Consider the following 20,850-nt stretch of genomic DNA (forward strand, 5'->3'; position numbering starts at 1 on the left):
AGGCTTAAGCTTGCTGCATGGTCACAGCTTTGAGCACAGCCAGGGTTAAGGTGCATACCCAGAAAACCACCCACAGACAGCTGTTTCGACCTTGATGGGTCTCATCAGTGTGGGGTTGATTTTACTGGGAATGCAAGAGAGGCTTATGGGATAGGCTAAACCATAATACTGAGTTAAGTTATGGTGAGTAAAAAAAGTGACAAAAACCCTCCACAGGAAAGCAAATATGCAAATATAGCTGTATGCTCATCTGCATGTCTTAGGCAGGTCTGCAACCCCACCTTTCCCCCATCATACAGCACTTCCACTGCAGCAAGGGATTCTGGGAAATGACATGCAAATGAGCACACAGTGTCACTTTTTGCCTCAATAACCATTTTTAACATGGTTCCCTATAGGCTTAAGCTTGCTGCATGGTCACAGCTTTGAGCACAGCCAGGGTTAAGGTGCATACCCAGAAAACCACCCACAGACAGCTGTTTCGACCTTGATGGGTCTCATCAATTGCATATTTGCTTTCCTGTGCAGGGTTTTTGTCACTTTTTTTACTCACCATAACTTAACTCAGTATTATGGTTTAGCCTATCCCATAAGCCTCTCTTGCATTCCCAGTAAAATCAACCCCACACTGATGAGACCCATCAAGGTCGAAACAGCTGTCTGTGGGTGGGTTTTTGGCTAAGATCAAGAGGATGGAGGTTGCCATGGAGCCCGCCGGGACCACCCTGCACAAGGAGAAGAAGAAGAAGATGACAAAGAAGGAGAAGCACACGGCACCCCCAGAGATGGTCCCCAGCAGCCAGGAGACGGACGGAGGAGGCCCAGCGGCAACCAGCTCCAGCGGCTCAGGCGACGTTGCCACCCCCAGCGGCCTCACCCCCACTGCCAGCACCAGCAGCGGCGGCCCCAGCTCCAACCCTGGAGCTGGGAGCAGCAGCAACAGGAGGATCCCCCGCCTGGAACCCTGGATGAGGCAGACGGTGGTGATGCAGCTGAGGGAGGTCGATGGACAGCGCCCTCTATTGGACGCTGAGACCTTTGCCAAGGAGCTGGTGAGCAAAGCAGGCTTTACTCCGGACGAGATCCTGAGCATCCAGGACCTCAGGGGTGGCCTGTTTTTCGTCACATTCGCCACGGCGGGAGCCTGCGGGAGGTACTGGGAGGCTTTCCAGACCCTGAAACAGGAGGTCCCCTTCTCAGAGTTCGACGTGAACTGCCCTATCCAGAGGGACGAGAAGAGGATCACTGTGACGGTGAGGAACCCCCATATCCCTGGAAAGGATATTGCTACCTTTCTGCGGCGCTCTTGCACCGTGGTGAAGGAGCCGAGCAGGATCAAGGACAAGTTGGGGTACTGGGTGGGAAAGTGGAGTATGGTAGTTCGCTTGTGGCCAAATCCAGAAGCGGCAGATCGGCTGCACCACCTCCCTCCCAGTTTTTCACTTGCGGGCAGCTCAGGGAGGATCTTTTACCCTGACCAGCCCCAGACCTGCGGTAATTGCGGGAACCTGGGGCATCAGTGGAAACAGTGCACCCTGAAAGCCTGCAGAAACTGCTAGAACACCGGACACGAAACTAAGGATTGTCCCCGCCAGAAAACCTGTGACCTGTGCGGAGAGACAACCCACATGTTCCGGGACTGCCAGCTGAGGGTCAGGAGCTACGCAGAGGCTGCGGCGAAAGGCGCAACACCGGGCGCGCCCCTGACAGCAACCCAGAAGGCAGCCAAGAAGCCCCCTGCAAACCAACCCGTAAAGGCACAAGGGGGTAAGTATCAGAAGGAGCAAAGGGAAAAGGAGGCCACCCAAGCAGCGCCCGCTCTGGCTCCTGAGCCCGCGGCTCCTGAGCCCGCTGCCCCTTCAGTAGCAGCCCCCACCCCACCCCTTCCCACCCTCACCCCTGCAGCAACACTCCCTCCCACACCCACTGCTGCTGCAAACCCCCACCCTCCCCCTACCCCAACCCTCCCCGCCCACCCACCACCCCTTGCCCCCTCCTCCCAACCCTCCACTGCAGCCCCCCCCACGCTCCATGAGGCTGCAGCCCCTCCCTCTGTAACACCTCTCCCCAGCCCCGAGGCTGTTGCACCTCCTCCCTCTTCCTCCCTTGCTACAGATACTGCCCCCATAGCCCAGACCGGAACGGAGAAGCAGGGAATAAAGAGGAGAGCCCCTGAGACGGATAGCCCGCACCAGGGGCTGGAGCAGAAGAGAGCCCAAATGCAAATCGGCGACTCACCCACTTCCAGCGACGCTGACAGTGACCTTGAAAGCGACCTGGAGGAGGAGGAAGCAGAGATGCAGGAGGCAGCCATTGCAGAGGAGCAGGCGGCCATTTTAGAACAGCCACCTAGCGAGACACAAGTGACCGTGGAAGAGCTCATAAGAGAGGGGCGAGAGGCAGCAGAGACCCTCCTCCTCCATGACAACCTTGGGCAAACCATGGATCTGCTAGACCAGCTGTGCGAGGAGATCAACAAGACCACCCACGCCATTGAGGATGGTAACTAGTATCACTGCAAGTCTGTCCAACCCTTTATCCCCAAACTAATGGCGTCTTTTAACATTTTCTCCATTAACGTAAGGAGCATAGGAGAGCGGATGAGACGTGCCAGAGTACTAACATTCCTTTCTTTACAGAAATGTGATGTGTATATGCTACAGGAATGTGCCTTACCTTTTTCTCGATCCTACAGGCACCTGAGCGGGCAGTGGTCTCACGGCCCCTCCTACTGGTCTGGGGGGAACGGGTGCAGGAACGCGGGTGTAGCCATTTTGATCCGGGGGGGATGTTTCACTGTTGATTCTGTCAATGAACTCGTCTGCGGCAGACTACTGGTCGTAGACGGTTCGTGGGCAGGGGAGCCGATTAGGCTCATCAATGTGTACGCCGCCCCCCGGAGAAATGAGCGCTTGGAACTTTTCCAGCACCTTCGTCCTTGGCTCGCAACCTCCAGGGCAGTGGTGATGGGTGGGGATTTCAACTGCACGATTGAGGTGGGGGGGCGCGTGCCCCCCAGCAAATCATCAAAGATAGATGTGACGTCCAGGCTACTCATGGCGATGATTGGGGAGGCATCCCTGAAGGACGTGGTAGGATCTATGGGAGCAGGCGCCGCAAACTACTCTTGGTGCCACCCAAATGGTTCCGTGCGTTCTCGGATTGACTTCCTGTTGACCACCAAGCAGGTACAGCACAGACAGCACTCCATGGTCGCAGTACATTTCTCTGACCACAGAGCCATTCATCTCCAGGGGCGCCTGGGAGGAGGTTTCCCCCTAGGGCCAGGATCCTGGAAGCTGAACTGCGCACTGCTGGAAAGGGAGGAGATCATGGAGGAGCTGAGAACAGCATACACAGCATGGAAAGAAGAAAAGGCCTGTTTCCCCAGCACTGCAGAGTGGTGGGAATTCACGAAGATAAGGATCCGTTGCTTCCTGCAGGCAAAGGGCAGACGCCTGGCGTGTGAGAGGAAGGGGGAGTTCGAGGGCCTGCAGCGCAAGCTGCAGTCCCTGCATGACCTCAAACGCTGTGGATGGAACGTGGATGACGACCTGGAGGAAACCAAGGAGAGCCTGCAAAAGCACTTTGAGGAGGAATCCAGACGAATCATCTTCCGTTCCAAGGTGGAGAACCTTGAGAGGGGGGAGAAATGCAATGCCTTCTTCTTCAAGAAACTCCACTCTGCCCACATGCCCCTGAGGGAGCTGCGAGACAAAGATGGCAACGTGCAGCAGGGGAAGGAGGAAGTCATGGGAGTCGTGAAAGATTTCTATGAAGACCTCTACTCCCCAAAAGCATCAGACCGAGACCAGGCTGACAAATTCCTGTCAGGGATTACAAACACCATCGACCCGGCAGGAAAAGCAGCCATGAACGCCCCCCTGACGCTGGAGGAGCTCCACGCTGCAACCAAATCCTTTAAGAAGGGTAGGACGCCGGGCGGAGATGGTATCCCAGCTGAGTTATACACGAAGCTGTGGGACCTGATCGGCCCGGACCTGCTCGAGCTTTACAGGGAAATGGAAGCAGAAGGTAGGATGCCCCCAACGCTGAGGGAAGGAATGCTGACGCTCTTGTACAAACGGAAGGGGGAGAGGTGCGACCTCAAGAACTGGCGTCCCATCTCCCTCCTGAATGCGGACTACAAGATCCTAGCAAAAGTCCTAGCGAACAGACTGAAGAAGGTCATCAGCCAGATCATCCACCCAGACCAGACGTGCGGCATCCCCGGACGCAGGATCGCAGACAGCCTCGCCCTAATCAGAGACACAGTCCACTACATCAAAGACCGCCGTGTACACGCGGCCCTGGTCACCCTTGATCAGGAGAAGGCCTTTGACCGTGTCTCCCATGATTTCATGGGCAGGGTGCTGCGTGAGTATGGGATGGGGGAGATGTTCTGTTCTTATGTTAACCTGATGTACCTTGACATTTGCAGTGTGGCGATCGTGAACGGATGGAAGACTAACCCCTTCCCTGTCCTCTCAGGGGTTAGGCAGGGCTGCCCTCTTTCACCTCTCCTTTTTGTCTGTTGTATAGAGCTCTTCGCCCAGTGCATCAGACGAGACGCAGAGATCAGAGGGATCGTCGTGCCAGGACACCAGAGACGCGAAGTGAAGTGCTCGCTCTACATGGATGACGTCACCATCTTCTGCGCAGATAGCCGGTCGGTGAAGACGCTGGTCCAGACGTGCGAGGATTTCGGGAAAGCTTCAGGAGCAAAAGTCAACTGCGGGAAGTCAGAGACCAAGCTATTTGGGCTTTGGAACCTGACTGCCGACCCCCTCCCCTTCCCCATCAGAGCAGGCCTCATTCAAATCCTTGGAGTCTGGTTTGGTGTGGGGAGCGAGGCCGCTGCCCTGAAGAGCTGGAACGAGAGGCTGAACAAGGTGAAGCAGAAGATCGGATTGTGGCGCCTCAGACCCCTCACCATTGAGGGGAAAAAGCTGGTACTGCTGAACGAGACCCTCCCTGTACTGCAGTACGTGGCCCAGGCATACCCGCCTTCGACCAGAACCTGCCAGGAGATCTCCATGGCAGTGTTCCGCTTTGTCTGGGGGGCCAAGTTTGAGAGGGGAAAGCGCGAGGTGATGTACAAAGAGCCGCACAAGGGGGGTAGAGGAATCCCTGACATCCCCACTATGCTGCGCGCCTTCTTTGTAAGCAACTGCGTGCGGATCACCCTGAGAGACTGCGACAAAGACTCCTCTGGCTACTCCATGTCCCGCCTCCTACTCCTGCCGCTCTGGAGAGCACTGGGGTGGGACAAGTGGGACAGCTCCATCCCTTACAGCTGGCACACGCCCTGGTTCTACAAGGACGTGAAGAAGTTTGTGAGGCAGAACAATCTGGAGGGAGTAAAACCAGACCTGTGGAAGCCCAAGGTCATCTACAAAATGATCAGGGCTAAAGACATCATGGAATCGGTCCCAGGTCTCCACCCCAACACCTTTGGAACGGTGTGGAGGAATGTGGCATCGAAAAGACTAATGAACAAACACAAAGACATTGCTTGGCAGGCCATACACGGGGGACTCCCTGTGAATGCGGACAAGTACCAGAGTAAACTCAGCCTCGTGAGGCACTGCCCCAGGTGCAACCCAGTGGAGGAAAGCATCATACACCTCTTCTGGAACTGCCCCTTTGCGCAGGCCTTGCTGCGCGCGCTGGACACTGACTTAAAGGATTATATACCGAGGAAGTGCGTCACGTACTACTCGGTGTTCCACGGACTTTTCACAGGAACACACACAGAGGACGCAATCGAAGCCGGTTGGCGTCTAATGTGCTGTTTCAAGGACGTTTTACTATTCGCCAGGGAACGTTTGATCAAGGGGAGGAAGAGGATGTCGGTACAGGACTGTCGCAGGCTGCTCCACAGCCTGCTCAAGGACTATTCCATCTTTGACGGCCCTGAGGAGGAGGACTAAACACCCCCCTCCCCACCCCCCCTTACTCCCCCGCCCCAAAAGTTTTTCTGTGCAATAAAGTTAGAGATAATGTGTGTATGATATGTCATGTCTGTGGTGCGGTGCATACGTATAAATGCACTGCACCGCCGTGTTTGTCACAGTTTTTTTACTTTTGGGGAAACCATTAATAAAAATGTATGTGAGTTGTGTGGGATATGCACTGCGCCGTTGTTAACGTCGCGGTTGTTTTTTTTCGTTTGGAAAATGATTTATGTACTGTTATAATCTTGTTGTAAAGATTCGCTGCATAATAAAAGAATTTTCAAAACAAAAAGCTGTCTGTGGGTGGTTTTCTGGGTATGCACCTTAACCCTGGCTGTGCTCAAAGCTGTGACCATGCAGCAAGCTTAAGCCTATAGGGAACCATGTTAAAAATGGTTATTGAGGCAAAAAGTGACACTGTGTGCTCATTTGCATGTCATTTCCCAGAATCCCTTGCTGCAGTGGAAGTGCTGTATGATGGGGGAAAGGTGGGGTTGCAGACCTGCCTAAGACATGCAGATGAGCATACAGCTATATTTGCATATTTGCTTTCCTGTGGAGGGTTTTTGTCACTTTTTTTACTCACCATAACTTAACTCAGTATTATGGTTTAGCCTATCCCATAAGCCTCTCTTGCATTCCCAGTAAAATCAACCCCACACTGATGAGACCCATCAAGGTCGAAACAGCTGTCTGTGGGTGGTTTTCTGGGTATGCACCTTAACCCTGGCTGTGCTCAAAGCTGTGACCATGCAGCAAGCTTAAGCCTATAGGGAACCATGTTAAAAATGGTTATTGAGGCAAAAAGTGACACTGTGTGCTCATTTGCATGTCATTTCCCAGAATCCCTTGCTGCAGTGGAAGTGCTGTATGCTGGGTGATAATGGGGGAAAGGTGGGGTTGCAGACCTGCCTAAGACATGCAGATGAGCATACAGCTATATTTGCATATTTGCTTTCCTGTGGAGGGTTTTTGTCACTTTTTTTACTCACCATAACTTAACTCAGTATTATGGTTTAGCCTATCCCATAAGCCTCTCTTGCATTCCCAGTAAAATCAACCCCACACTGATGAGACCCATCAAGGTGGAAACTGGGGGATCGCTTCTCGGCCTTTTGGCTAAGATCAAGTGTAGTGTCTGTCCTGTGAAGGATGGCACTAGTTGCATCACTTGGTCTGGTCATGGGCTGAGAAGGCGGATATGTAGCCCGGGCTATTTTTATCACGGCACCCCAGGAGTGGTTAACCTGGTGGAGTCAAGTGTTGCCACACGCACTTCGACTTTTGCACGGATAAGATTTGCACACCCCTACATTTTCTGCACTGGCACCCCTTATTGCCTTCCGCTGAGGGGTTTGCCATTATTTTTTTACCCGCCAGGCTTCCGGGTCTGGCGTGCACTTGTGCACACTTTTTTTTGTCGTTTCGTCTGAGCACTTACTGCACTGCATTGCACAGCGCACTGGAGCACTCGCACCATGGATTGTGTTTTTTTATTTTTTGGGTTATCAGTCACCTAATTTTCTTCGGAGAATGCAAGGCTGTGTGCTGGTCGGTGGTCGCCATTCCCTCGGGAGAAGACTGCGGTGGGCGAGTAGGTGTGAGCCGAAAGCCCTAAAGACTTGGACCCTCCTGCGGCGTCTGCTGCACTAGGAGGGAACAGGATGGACGTCGGATTCTTCGGATGACGACGTCGGTGTAACATCAGGACTTTTCCTGGCCCTCGTGGCTGAAGAGGACTGACCATGTCATGGACTTGCAGCTCTCCGGAGCCTATAGTCACAAGCTTTGCGCACCTGGTCTCACTTGACCATGAGCACGGTTTTTAGAGGTGAAATCACTTTTTCACCACCCGGGCTACAAAAAAAAAAAAAAAAAAAAACCTGTCTGTGGGTGGTTTTCTGGGTATGCACCTTAACCCTGGCTGTGCTCAAAGCTGTGACCATGCAGCAAGCTTAAGCCTATAGGGAACCATGTTAAAAATGGTTATTGAGGCAAAAAGTGACACTGTGTGCTCATTTGCATGTCATTTCCCAGAATCCCTTGCTGCAGTGGAAGTGCTGTATGCTGGGTGATAATGGGGGAAAGGTGGGGTTGCAGACCTGCCTAAGACATGCAGATGAGCATACAGCTATATTTGCATATATATATATATATATATATATATATGTAACAGAGCAGATGGCACACAAATACAGATGAAGACAGGTGCTTAGTCCCATATGAATGAATATAATCAAAGGCTCCTTACCAGGCAGACCAGAGAATCCAGGGAATCCAAAGTAGGCACAGCAAGGAAGAGACAGCACACTTATTAGCAAAAAGAATTGTATTAGTAAAGCAGGCACAAAACACCAACGTTTCGGTCCTAAACATTAGGACCGAAACGTTGGTGTTTTGTGCCTGCTTTACTAATACCATTCTTTTTGCTAATAAGTGTGCTGTCTCTTCCTTGCTGTGCCTACTTTGGATTCCCTGGATTCTCTGGTCTGCCTGGTAAGGAGCCTTTGATTATATATATATATATATACACACGACCATTATATTAAATCATATGATAACCTGCAATATGTTGTGATACAAAAAAAAAGTGTGTGGATTTGGAGGTTGTGATAGCTTTTAACTGTAACAACTTTATAGAGGACTATTGTTATATCACAGGTCTCTTCTTCTTGGGTACAGAACTATGGACCAAGTAAGATCACTACACCAACGAGGAGTGGCTCAGTGAGTAAAGACACTAACTCTGTTAAACAACAATACTTGGCTTTACTCTGGCCAGCCTGGTTCAATGCCTGGTATCAGCTCCTTGTGACCTTGGGAAAATTCCCTATATCTGCTTCAGGTAACAAACACATCGATTATAAACTGATCTCGGGCTTGTGTCTGCAGGGCTGCCAACAGAAATCTTGGGGCCCAGGACAAATGCAAGGAGCAGGCCTTCCCCCCCCCCCCCCACCCATAGCACACCTACCATTTTTTTAGGGCGCAACTTTTACTTAAATGGCAGTGTTGCGAGCCCTATTTCACACCTCACTAGCCCCCCATTTTACACCCCGTGAGCCACCTCTATTTCCCTCCCTTTTCCCATGTATTTCTCTCCCCTCAGTCTCACCTCTCTCTCCCCCCTCCATCAATTACCCCACTCTCCCTCAATCCCTGCCCCCCTCAATCCCTGCCCCCCTCGCCTCACATGTATTTTTTTCCCCTTCTCCCTTTTCCTCACTCCCTCTCTCCTCTCCCCCTTCCGTCAATTACACCAGTCTCACTCAATTCCCTCCCCCCTCACATAATTCCCCCACACAAAATAAATACCAAAAAACCCATCCCCCAATACAAAAAACTTCCCACCCCAATACATACAAAAAAATCTGCAATCCCCAAATATATACAACCCCCACCTCCCCAATACCAAAAAAGTCCCCACCTCCCCAATACATATAAAAAAAGACCGCCAATACATATAAAAACCTTAATGCATATTAAAATAAACCCCAATGCATTTAAAAAAACTCCCAATGCATATTAAAAAAAAAACCAACGCATATAAAAAAGTCCCAAGACATATAAAAAAGACCCCACTCCCCAATACATATAAAAAGACCCCCCAATACATATATAAAGACCCCCACTGCCCCCCAATACATATAAAAATAACCACACACCCTCCAATACATATAAAAAGACCCCCACTGCCCCCCAATACATATAAAAATAACCCCACTCCCCCAATACATATAAAAAGACCCCCACTCCCCCCAATACATATCAAAAAAGTAGACAAACCTTGGGGATGGTTAGGACAGGTGGCTGCGGCGGTCTGGCGGCCGGCACGGCAAGTTGGGGCCAACCTCTGGCTAGGCCCGGCTGCCAGTCGCGGCTGGGCCCAGACTCTCCATCAGCGGCAGGCCCCGTCACTCTGTGTTCCCACACCGATCTTCCAGTAAGCGCGCACCGGAAGCTGAGGCGCGCTAACGTCAGAGGCTGGAAGCTCGGCGTGGGACAGGAAGGCCTGCATCTGATGGAGAGCCGGGGGCCCAGCCCCCGGGCCTGGCCAGAAGTCGGGGCCAATTGCAGCGCCGGCCACCGGGCCCCCTTTACCTTTTGTCCCCCCCCTATCGGCGGCCCCCTGTGTCTGTCAGAAATTCCAGTGTACTGTGTGCTTTTTTGTAATTGTGAAGCGCTTTGAGTCCCATAACTAGAAAGTATTACTGCAATTAGTTGTATCAAGGCCACAACAATGCCTCAAAAAAGTTTAACGCCCATTCATTTGAAGGAAGCTGTTCCCTTCTCCGGCACTAGGAAGTGGCTTCACAGGATATGGGATAGTGTTCAATTGTGGAACACTAAACTCCGATGCTGGTATCCTACCTTCCCCGCACGTGATTTAGTCGTGAAGGTGTATCATTTTTGTTTTTCAGATTTTCACCTTTATGCAACATTGCTTCGCAATTTAATAGCCCACAGAGTGAATGAGCAGCAGTATAGCGGAAGGCATCACAGGCGAGGGGATTTAAAAGCCTGCTATCCGTGCAGTAATTCCTTCACTACTAGCAGATCCAAGAGTGCCTTACAGCAGAGGTTCTCATCTCCAGCCCTCAATATCCCCCCAATCAAGCATATCCCTGCTTCAGCACAGGTGGCTCAGAGGCTCAGTCGACTTCAACTGATCCTCTGATTGAGCCACCTGTGCTGAAGCAGGGATATTCTGAAAAACTGACCTGTTGGGTGGGGGAGGAGGAGGGGGGGGGGGGGTTGGCTGTTGATTGGTGTTGAGAACCCCTGTCTTATGGAGTAATTTGTTTGAAGCTATTGTCGCAACAGTGGTTTTAAAAGTGGTCTCAATGGCAAATTAACAACAAAACATCCATCTAGAGATTGTAATATTCGATACAAAAAGGTTACGGCCGTCTCATTTAGAATTAATTACTGTCTCCATTATAACTAATTCCCTAATAAGATATACATCCCACATTGCTTGGATTCCCATTTACACACAAGATAAATATAAATCAAAGGTATTCTGACATAATCTGCTCAATGTATGTAAAAGAGTGCCATCAAAATGTGAAACAATTCTGCCACTTGTTTGATGCCCCAGTGTTTCTGGAACCTGCAAGCTTGCTGTAAGAACTGATTATTTGCATGACTCCTTAACTCTTGGACATAATAATATATTTTGTACGGTCATTGCTTGCGCTGAAGAGCTTACTGTTTCTAATAAATGAAACAGTGAGTTACAATGACTTGCCAAAGGTCTCATGGAGCAAGTCACTTTATCTGGGACCCCTGTCCGTCAGAGGACAGTCATATAGAGTGGCTGTCTGGTACTGTACACGTTCCCTCTGTATGTAACAAATATATCAAACGCCGGTGCTCACGAATAGAAGGGACTGTCCTGAAGGGTCCAAAAGGGGTCACATAAGAAAGCAGTAATCCAGGCAACACAGTATTCTGTTTAGAACATTTATTCAGCAATGAAACCAACGTTTCGACTGCCACGCAGTCTTTGTCAAGGTGAGTGCTGACACATATCAATAAAGCACACACACACACTCATAAATATATATATATATACACATACACACACACACACACACACCCTTCACTCACCCATCGTGAATCACTGCAGCTGGCAAACGGCGCGAAAACGGAATCAGCCGTGACATCACGGCTGCGGCGGGGGTCCGCGCATGCGCACCGCATAGCTCACATCAGTGTGAGCCTGGCGCCTGCGTACATCACTCCATAATGACTGCCGCACAGAGGACAGTCACATCTTGATTAAGAGCCCTTCCCTTCTCCTCCGCCCCTTCTAAACTTCCACTCTTAGCTGAAAGCATCTTGTGATTCACCTTCCTCTCTAAAAATAGCAATCAACTTAATTCCAGGTGTTAATTGACAAATCAAGATGGATTTTCTTAATCTAAAGATCTCTAATTTCCTAAAATGACAGAAGACTTCAGGAAACACTGAAGAGGGTGATTAAAATGCAGAGGATTCGTCAATAAAAGGGAAAATAAAATTGAAGTTTGAAACAAGCAAATGTCATTCTGTTTGGATTGCATAGTTATTCACGAAGGCGTGATGTACATTTGCATATGCATGATTCATTTGATCTCTCTAAAATGATAATGTTTCTGGATAAATTCAATCTCAATAAAACGCCTACAAAAGGCAGAATAAATTCACGTTTAGTCTGGTTTGGTAAAAAAATGTACAATTGATGAGAAAAATTTAAATAATTGCAGTACATTTAATAAACATTAGTGTAGTCGTTTACACTGGGTTTGCTACCGTAAATGTAAAGCGGATTAGAAATCCAGTAATATTGGGCAGTTCTCTCCGTATTAAAGATTGTGGCCAGTATAAACCAACATTCATTTGCTAAGAATATTTATCCTTCAAAGACTAAATGTCTCTTCTCTTACTGTGAATTTTACTACTTTTCCCAATTCCACTCTTTTTTCTTTCATCTGAGCTGTGTTTTTATAAAGTAACGTTTGCATGTGGGAGAAGCTGAACAAAATCAATGGCTTACAAAGACTGTAAGCCACCTTCCTTCAGTATCTGTCAGTATGGTGAGGCTCTCCCTTCTTCAGAGATTGCAGGACAATTCGTTAGCCTTAGCTTTTCCCTTCTCCTATCACTGCATCTAAATTTGAATACCCACTGTCGCTCAATTTAATTAAAATATATATATCTATAAAGCACTAGTCACACTGCTCATAATTACTAAAGCGAATTCTGGCAATTGCTCGTATCAAAAATAGTCACTATAAAATATATATATGTCACCCAAACCAATGGCTCGAAGAAGACACAAGCACATCAAGGTAAGTTTTCAAAAATTGTATTCCATAAACAAACAAAAATCTACCGTTTTGGTTCTCTAGGGAATCTTCATCAGGGTCACGAAGATTTCCAAAAGCTGGGTTGCTCAACTTCAGGCCTCAAGGACCCCCCGCCCCCCCTCCCCCAACACGTCAGGTTTTCAGAATATCCCTACTTCAGCACAGATGGCTGACGAAGTCCTTAGTGATGAAACGCGTAGGGCGTTTCCCAAAGAGGCGAGTTTGTGGCTGACATTACTGCACGAATGGAGAGAGTACCTTGGAGCTGTTGCTATTTTGCTTGGGACTGCTGTCGCTTCCGGTTTTGCAGTTGCCTGCTGGTGAGCAGTGAGAGCTGTGGGAGGTGTATCTGGAGGGAGTCTCTGACCGTGTTGCTTATTATTACATCATCTGGCTGCGGTGGCTCCAGTGCACCTTGCTGAACCAACGGATACACCAGGAGGTGGCACCAACGGGACAGGCTGATACATTTTTTGAAATTTCAACTGACATCTGGTTTTTATTTTATTTTTTATGTTTCAGATTTTTATTTTTGCTATAGATTTCAGTTGTTTTTATCACAAATTCGCCCTTTTGGGGATTCTTTGGTCAATAGCCTTATTAACTCTATCTGATTTACACAGCTGATTTATCCTTATAAAGATTCCTAAGGCGCTACTCCAATTAGTTTATATATATATATCTCTCAAAGATATCAACCTAATAATATATAAAGATAGATTAAAGTGGTATTTTAATGTAAAAGTGCGTACATCAAGCAGTGAGATTCCATTGAAGTCCTTTCCTTTCCATCTTCGCCTGCTTTACATACTACATAATGAGGTGACCCTGGGAATTTCTAATTTGTATAAATATTAAAGATTGTTTTCCCCTTCAGGATCTCCTAGAAACATCCCCTATATTGAAGAACTGGTTTTGAACATGGCCCTGATCGTGTAACATGGCAGGGACATCAAGGGCATGTTTCTTACATACTGTACAGTGATCAGAACTGTTCCGGTGCCTGTGTGTTGAGGCGGTGACTGGAGGAACAATCAAGCACTTGCACCCTCACACAGACCTGTGGGACTAATTCCTTCCTGTATCATGGTACAGCCACAAACAGACGGATCAACCACTGCAAAACTGACAAAATCACTGCTGTCCATGGTGCTGCTGGAAAAAATATTGAAACTATGTGTTGCCCAGAAACTACCAGGTGTGTCATCACATGACAGCACCAGGCCCCGGAAACCGGAAGTGGCGGGTGCAATCAATGCAGACCGTTTCCATGGTCTGGCCGCACCGCTCAACCCATCAACCCCTAGAAAACAAGCAAGTATCTATGGCATGTCGGGTACGTTACTAGGGTACCTTAAAGGTTATTTTTTTTTCCTATCTGTTTTTTATTTTGGAATTCTTCTTCTTTAAACAGGCCCCAAAATAAGCCTGCACTAGAGTGTTCACATGGGAACCTCTGCTGCGCTTTATCCCACATGGAAGCACAAAGCAGACCGCCGCCTTAAGCTGCAATGTGTCATTTCTCTCATCCTGGGCTTCTCTGAGGAGCAGGAAGTGCACCGACATCACAAATTAGGAGGGACTTCGCAACCATTTTAATTGTGGTTTCATGCTCCATTTGTAAGGAATAAAAAAACACATTTTAAAAAAATCAACGAGCAGGAAAACCACTCGAGGGATAGAAACAGACACACTTTTGTACTGAAGAAACCTTTAATAAATAAAAAGTAAAAGGAGCAGAACATATCTCCAGAAAGCAGGTACATTACCCAAAAGCTCTTTTAATGTGAAGAAAAACAATACAAATGCAGTACTTAGTAAGGAACCATAAAATGAAAGGTCAGACTCACGGGTATAGTTAGACTGGTAATAACAGACTACTCCCTTAGACATGGTTTGTACCAGAAATAAAGTGTATTCCATCTGAGGAGTAAACATTTCAGATGCTTCATTTATAGAAACACTTGGTAATTACTATATTTAAGGATAATGGTTCATTTTTCCTTCAGATACAGAGCAAGCTGTTGAGTGGTATGGACTTCTCAGATGTGAAACAATATACTGTACTTGTTTCTGAATTTAAAACAGTGCAGATGGGATCCACACAGAGAAATAAATGCCTTTCCTATTGAAAATAATCTATGAGTAAAAAAAACAAACCCAGAAGATGTCCCATCTCTCAGGCAGTTATCACATCTCATTGTTATATCTTTAGAAATTATACATACAATGCCTTACTTGAAGGAGCAGCTCATTGAGTAAAGGCATTGACTCTGATAACAACACTTAGTTTGAAGCAGGGGAACCTGGTTCAATTCCCAGTGTCAGTTCCTTGTTACCTTGGGCAAGTCACTTTATCTCCCTGTGCCTCATGCACCAAAAACAGACTGTAAGCTCTAAAAATCTTATGTACCGCACACAATACTATAATTGTGAAGCGCTCTGAGTCCCATTGGGAGAAAAGCGCTATATGAAATAAAATTATTACTATTACTTGCACACATATGTAGTAGAGGAAGCATTTCACCATTTTAAATGGTTGTTTAATCATTTAAGACAGGGGTCTCCAAACTCAGTCCTCAAGGGCCATCAACAGGCCAGGTTTTATGGACATTCCTGCTTCAGCACAGCTGGCAGTCAGTGGCTCAGTCTTCAATTGAGCCACCTGTGCTTACGCAAGGATATCCTGAAAAGTCGGCCTGTTGGTGGCCCTAGAGGACTGAGTTTGGAGACCCCTGATTTAAGACATGGTTATTGATTATTCCAGAACGACTGAACAACACTTAAATAAAAGTAAATTCCACAGTTATACACAAGTTATTAATATTTTTTGTCAGTAGTTGGCGAGGCCCTTATTCAATATGCTATGAAGCCATGTTCCTGCTATAAAAAAAGTTCTTCCCACCCATCTGAACAGAACTGATCTCTTTTGTCGCACTGGGAAAATTTTCATTTGTTGATAAGACTGTCTGCCAGTCCTCAAAGCCCAACATAGATTGTTATCTTTGCTCTGCTCAGTCAGACGATAAACTTTACTGTAGTATCCGATATGCTTGAATCAAGTGTTCCCGACAAAAAAAAAAACTATTGACCCATAATAGCATTTCATGATTACCCTCCTCTCATAATACCAAATTCGTCTCCCAATCTTGACCTTGTATTTCAGGTTACGCAGGGAAGACACAGACTTACACTTACTCAGGGACGGGCAACTCCAGTCATCAAGGGCCACCAACAGGTCAGGTTTTCAGGATATCCCTGCTTCAGCCCAGGTGGCGTTATCGGTGGCACAGTCTGAAGGACTGAGCCTTGTAGGAAGTAGGTGAGCGTAATTCAGAATGATGGCTATATGAAAATAGATATCATGGTGCAATAAAGTTTAAACAGTGGGAGTGTTTTCTGTGATATAGAGACCGTTAGAACTTTCCAGAACAGGTGTTGTGGGGGAATCCTATTTCTAATGGATGATGTCACTCAGTATGGTATGGATATTGCAATGTGGGGATTTAGAACGAAAACACAAACATGATGGAATCCAGCAAATAAGCAACTTTATCAATTAAAAATCTATAGAATGTACACTTATAGTGTCAGACATTAAAAGGCACATATAAAATCGTGTCCTGCTGTAAGGCTGTCACTGCTCGAATCTCTCCGTCGCATCACGTCTGGTAGACGACGCACTTCCGGTCCCGGATATGGGAGGATTCTGGATGCAGCCGGTGAGGGCAGAATGAAGCCAGCAGTCCACTTGAGATGACTACGCGTTTCGCATCGGCAACTTCATCAGGAGTCGTGGAGAATCTGCCATCATCCATTAAGGAGAGGACCGAATAGGATTCCCTCACAACACCTGTTGCCACAGTTTTGGAAAGTCTTTTTTTCCAAATGTGAAAGTGTGAGTTCCCATTCTAAAAGTCTCTAGATCATAGAAAACTCCCACTCCCACTGTTTAAACGTTATTGTACCATGATATATTTTTTCATATATCCATCACTCTGAATTGCGCTCCCCTACTTCCTACAATGTTCTACGAGAGTGCAAATGTTCTACAATGTTCTACGTTCCCCAAAGGTTTTTTCAGCAGCATTTATACACTTGTTAGCACCTTTATACACTTGTTATACATTTATACACTTGTTAGCACCTTTTTGCTCAAATGTTGTCACTTTTATTATATGTGTTTATCACGTTTTTCACTAAACTAATATTGTTATGTCACGGTCATCACCTCCTTTTGGGAGCACCTTTTTCTTCCTTTATCACAGAAGGACTGAGCCACCTGTGCTGAAGCAGGGATATCCTAAAAACCTGACCTGTTGGTAGCCCTTGAGGACTGAAGTTGCACACCTCTGCACTTACTTTGGTGTTTTAGCCAAAAAGGTTACCATTGATTGTAATTTCTCTGAATGTGTTTGTGTGGAAGAGTTTGAGCTGAGTCACATAGTAACAATGCATACATGGATAATTGGATCAGACTTAGACTGCAATGTGTTTTCTCTCGACTCATGTCTGTGTCACTGCAACTGTTCTATTTATTTGTACAAGATATATAATACAAAGTGTTAAATAACATGTCGCAGTTAAAGGTGCCGTCCAAAATCTTTTAAAGCGGCATTACCTCTTGGTTTATTTGTGTTACTAGGTGAGAAGCAGGGTGTCCTCGGAGCTGTACCCCATTGATTTCAGCTCCGGGGGAACCCCTGCTTCTCTAGATACTTATATTGTGAGGGGCTGCAGGTAGCAGCCCATTCTGGGCAACGAAAATGTCTGTGTAAAAGGTCCCAATAGGATGCTGCGACGTCATCCCTTGTGGTTTCCTATTTGCCCACATCACAAGGGACCAGCATCACCTTCAGGTGTGTCTCGTGGAGCAGGGGGTCCCTGGAGTTAAAATCAACGCAGTTCAGCTTCGGAACCCCCTCCTTTTTTTAAAGGCAGTGCTCCTTTAAACATCTTACCAGTGTAACTACCTTCTTAAGAACGATTCAAATCACCCGTAAGCCAGGGGTGTGCAAACTGCTGGGCGCGAGATTTTTTTTGAGGGGGAGGAGTATGGCGTTTACAGAGGCCCGACGCTCTTCCCCAAAGCATTTAAATTAAATGCCGGAACTCTGTACGTTTCCTTACCTTGTCTCAGACGGCTTCAAGTAACACATCGCCATGGCAACGTGGCGTGAAATTATGTTATCTGACCCGCGGCCTCATTTGACGCTTAAGATAATGTAGGGGGGGGGGCGCAAGCAGTGGGTTAGAGCTGGCAGGGGGGCGCAAGGCAAAAAGTTTGCGTACCCCTGTCTTAAGGTTATTGTTCTATCCATTACATACAGTATCCTTGGAAAAATGAATATGCATTGCATGTATCTGGGGACACTGGATTCCAGCTTATCAGCTACGTATGTGTATCTGTTCAACTAAAGGTGGCTTCATAATGTACGAATGGAGCTTAGATGGCCGACAACAGTCTTATCACCAAAAACATTGGCTACAGGTTATAAAAAGTACACTATGCATTTATTTATCATGGAAATGATAAGAGTTTAAAGAGGCTATTTCAAAATACTTGTCTGTTCTTTTTGTAAAAAGAAAAAAGAAAAATACTCAGTTACTATTAACATATTAAACATGCCACTGTCCTTAATTATCTTCCACCCTTCCTAGGCAGTACTGCTCCTTTAAGTATTAGCAGCACAACTGCCATCTTCTTCACCAGCTGAAACAATTAGTCCCTCTGTAGCCCTGGTCAGCAACAGGTCAGCAACAGGGTCAAGTCCAACAGTTTGGACGTCTCTCCCAGACCTGTCAGTCAGTGTCCAGATAAGGTTGGTGTGTGTGTATACACAGGACAACATGAATGGCATTTTAAGGCAGGTGGGGATAACTCGACAAACATAGCACACACAAATAATTGACATGTTCACTTCCCCCTGGGATCCTCACAACATCCCTGGTTGTCCCCAGGATATAAGTTTGCTGCCACCATATTACTATAATTTAGTTTTAAGACACCAATATATTCTGCTACACATTACTGGGGTGTGGCAGACAATAGCCAAAGAACATACAAACACGTGGCAAAAGGAACATATAATGGTACAATAGGTCAGGCGTCGATCACACAGGTATTCAGTAGTACACCCTTAAAAAGATAGTCCAACCTTCCTACTGTTTATTATATTATTCTATATTCAAGGTCAAAGACATTAGCGATGATTCAGGCTCAGCATGGTGAGAAGCAAGCATCATTTGTATTTAAAGGCGTACTAACCCTCCCTCCATGATGTTTTATCAAATGTATTTCAAAAATAGATAAAATAGAGAGACTGGTTTCCTTGTTTGTTTGTTTGCAAACAATGCCTTACCTTCGCCATGTCTGAAATCGCCAGACAGTAGGAATAAAACAAGATGGCGCTCCGGAGACTTCCCCATATCTGAGTCACCACTCAGGCTAGTTTTTAATGTGCTACCAACTGGCTAATATACTGCAGCCATCATATTTCATTTGAATCAATGAACTATTCATTCCACTTTCACGGACAGGAAAGAAAAGAGGACAAATAAAATATCTTTAAAAGCCAACCTTGGGATTTCCTTTAATACAACCTATGCAACACAAAGAGGGTGGATTGCACCTTTAAATAGATGTATCGGTATACAATACACTCTCTTGCTTCTAACCAATCTATCTTCCCTCCCACTTCAGATTCTCAGAGACTTTCCCTCCCATCGTATGCTCTCATTGGAGAGTGATGTGTATATCTTTCATGCAACAGGAAACATCCAACACAAGGCGAGTGATGGCTTTGGAAGGCGCACACAGCATCAGTGACTCACCACAACATGCATCATATTATGATAATCTGTGTCCTTCACAATGTCATTTCACATTGCCTACATCTGTTTGATGGCATGCGAATGAGAATTGCCCTCATTCATAACCTGCAGAACCTCGCATATAGGGGAATACACTTGTGCTGGGCCTGCATTCTAAACATGTCTATCGCCAATGTCTATCCCAGCATGCAAGCAAAGGCAGCAGTCCGTTAAAGGGGCATTCACTTCTGTAGACAAAACACTGTTACACGTGCTTCCCCTTCTAATCCCATCATACATAAGTATCTTGAGAACTGGGAGATCCTTGGAGTTGAACCAATACAGTTCTGGGCACCACTCCATATAAAAGACACGGAACTAGAGGAAGTGCAGAGAAGAGCACTACATTAATAAAGGGGGTGGGAAATCTGACGTATGAGGAGAGGCTAGCTACTGTAATTCAGATTTGTTTACATTAGAAAAGAGGAGTGTAGGAGGAGATACAAATAGTTGACAGGGACAATACAAGGAGCTTTTAAAATAATTATTTATCCCAAGGGCAGCACAAATGACACAGGGTCATCCTTTAAGGTTGGTGGAAAGGAGATTTTACCAGCAACAAAGGAAAGGGTTCTTTACAGTAAGGGCAATTACAATATGGGATTCATTAGCCATGGAGACAGTGATGGCAGATACAATAGATATATTCAAAAAAAGGTTGGACATATTTTAGAAAGGAAAGGTTTACAGGGTATACCAAATAAGTAAACATGGGAAGAATGATGATCCAGGGAGTAATCTGATTGCCAATTCTTGGAGTCAGGAAGGAATTTATTTTTCACCTTATGAGAGCATTGGATGATATTTCACTGGGGTTTTTTGTTTGGCTTTCTCTAGATCAATATACTGTAAATCAGGGGTGGCCAACACCGGTCCTCAAAGGCCACCAACAGACAACGTTTTCAGAATATCCCTGCTACAGGACAGATGGCTCAATCAGTGGCTCAGTCAGCTGAAGCAGGAATATACTGAAAACCTGGCCTGTTGATGGCTTTTGAAGAGTGGAGTTGGCCACCCCTGCTGTATATACAAATACAGAATACGTAAAGGTCACCGAAATTTAGCATAGGTTGAACTTGATGGACATATGTCTTTTTTCAACCTCATCTACTACTCAATGTAACTATTTTAACCTCCCCCCCCAAACCCCCTAGAATCCATGGCAG

At 46.6% G+C, this 20,850-nt stretch overlaps 1 protein-coding gene and 1 pseudogene across 2 annotated transcripts in view; one reads left to right on the forward strand and one right to left on the reverse strand.

Moving 5' to 3' along the window:
* Positions 1–20,850, reverse strand: part of KCNMB2 (potassium calcium-activated channel subfamily M regulatory beta subunit 2) — a 228,062-nt gene that overhangs the window by 145,118 nt on the left and 62,094 nt on the right. The window lies entirely within an intron of this gene.
* Positions 7,057–7,130, forward strand: LOC142466281 (U2 spliceosomal RNA; annotated as a pseudogene).

This window comes from Ascaphus truei, chromosome 14, assembly GCF_040206685.1.
Source record: "Ascaphus truei isolate aAscTru1 chromosome 14, aAscTru1.hap1, whole genome shotgun sequence".
NCBI classification, from domain to species: Eukaryota; Metazoa; Chordata; class Amphibia; order Anura; family Ascaphidae; genus Ascaphus; species Ascaphus truei.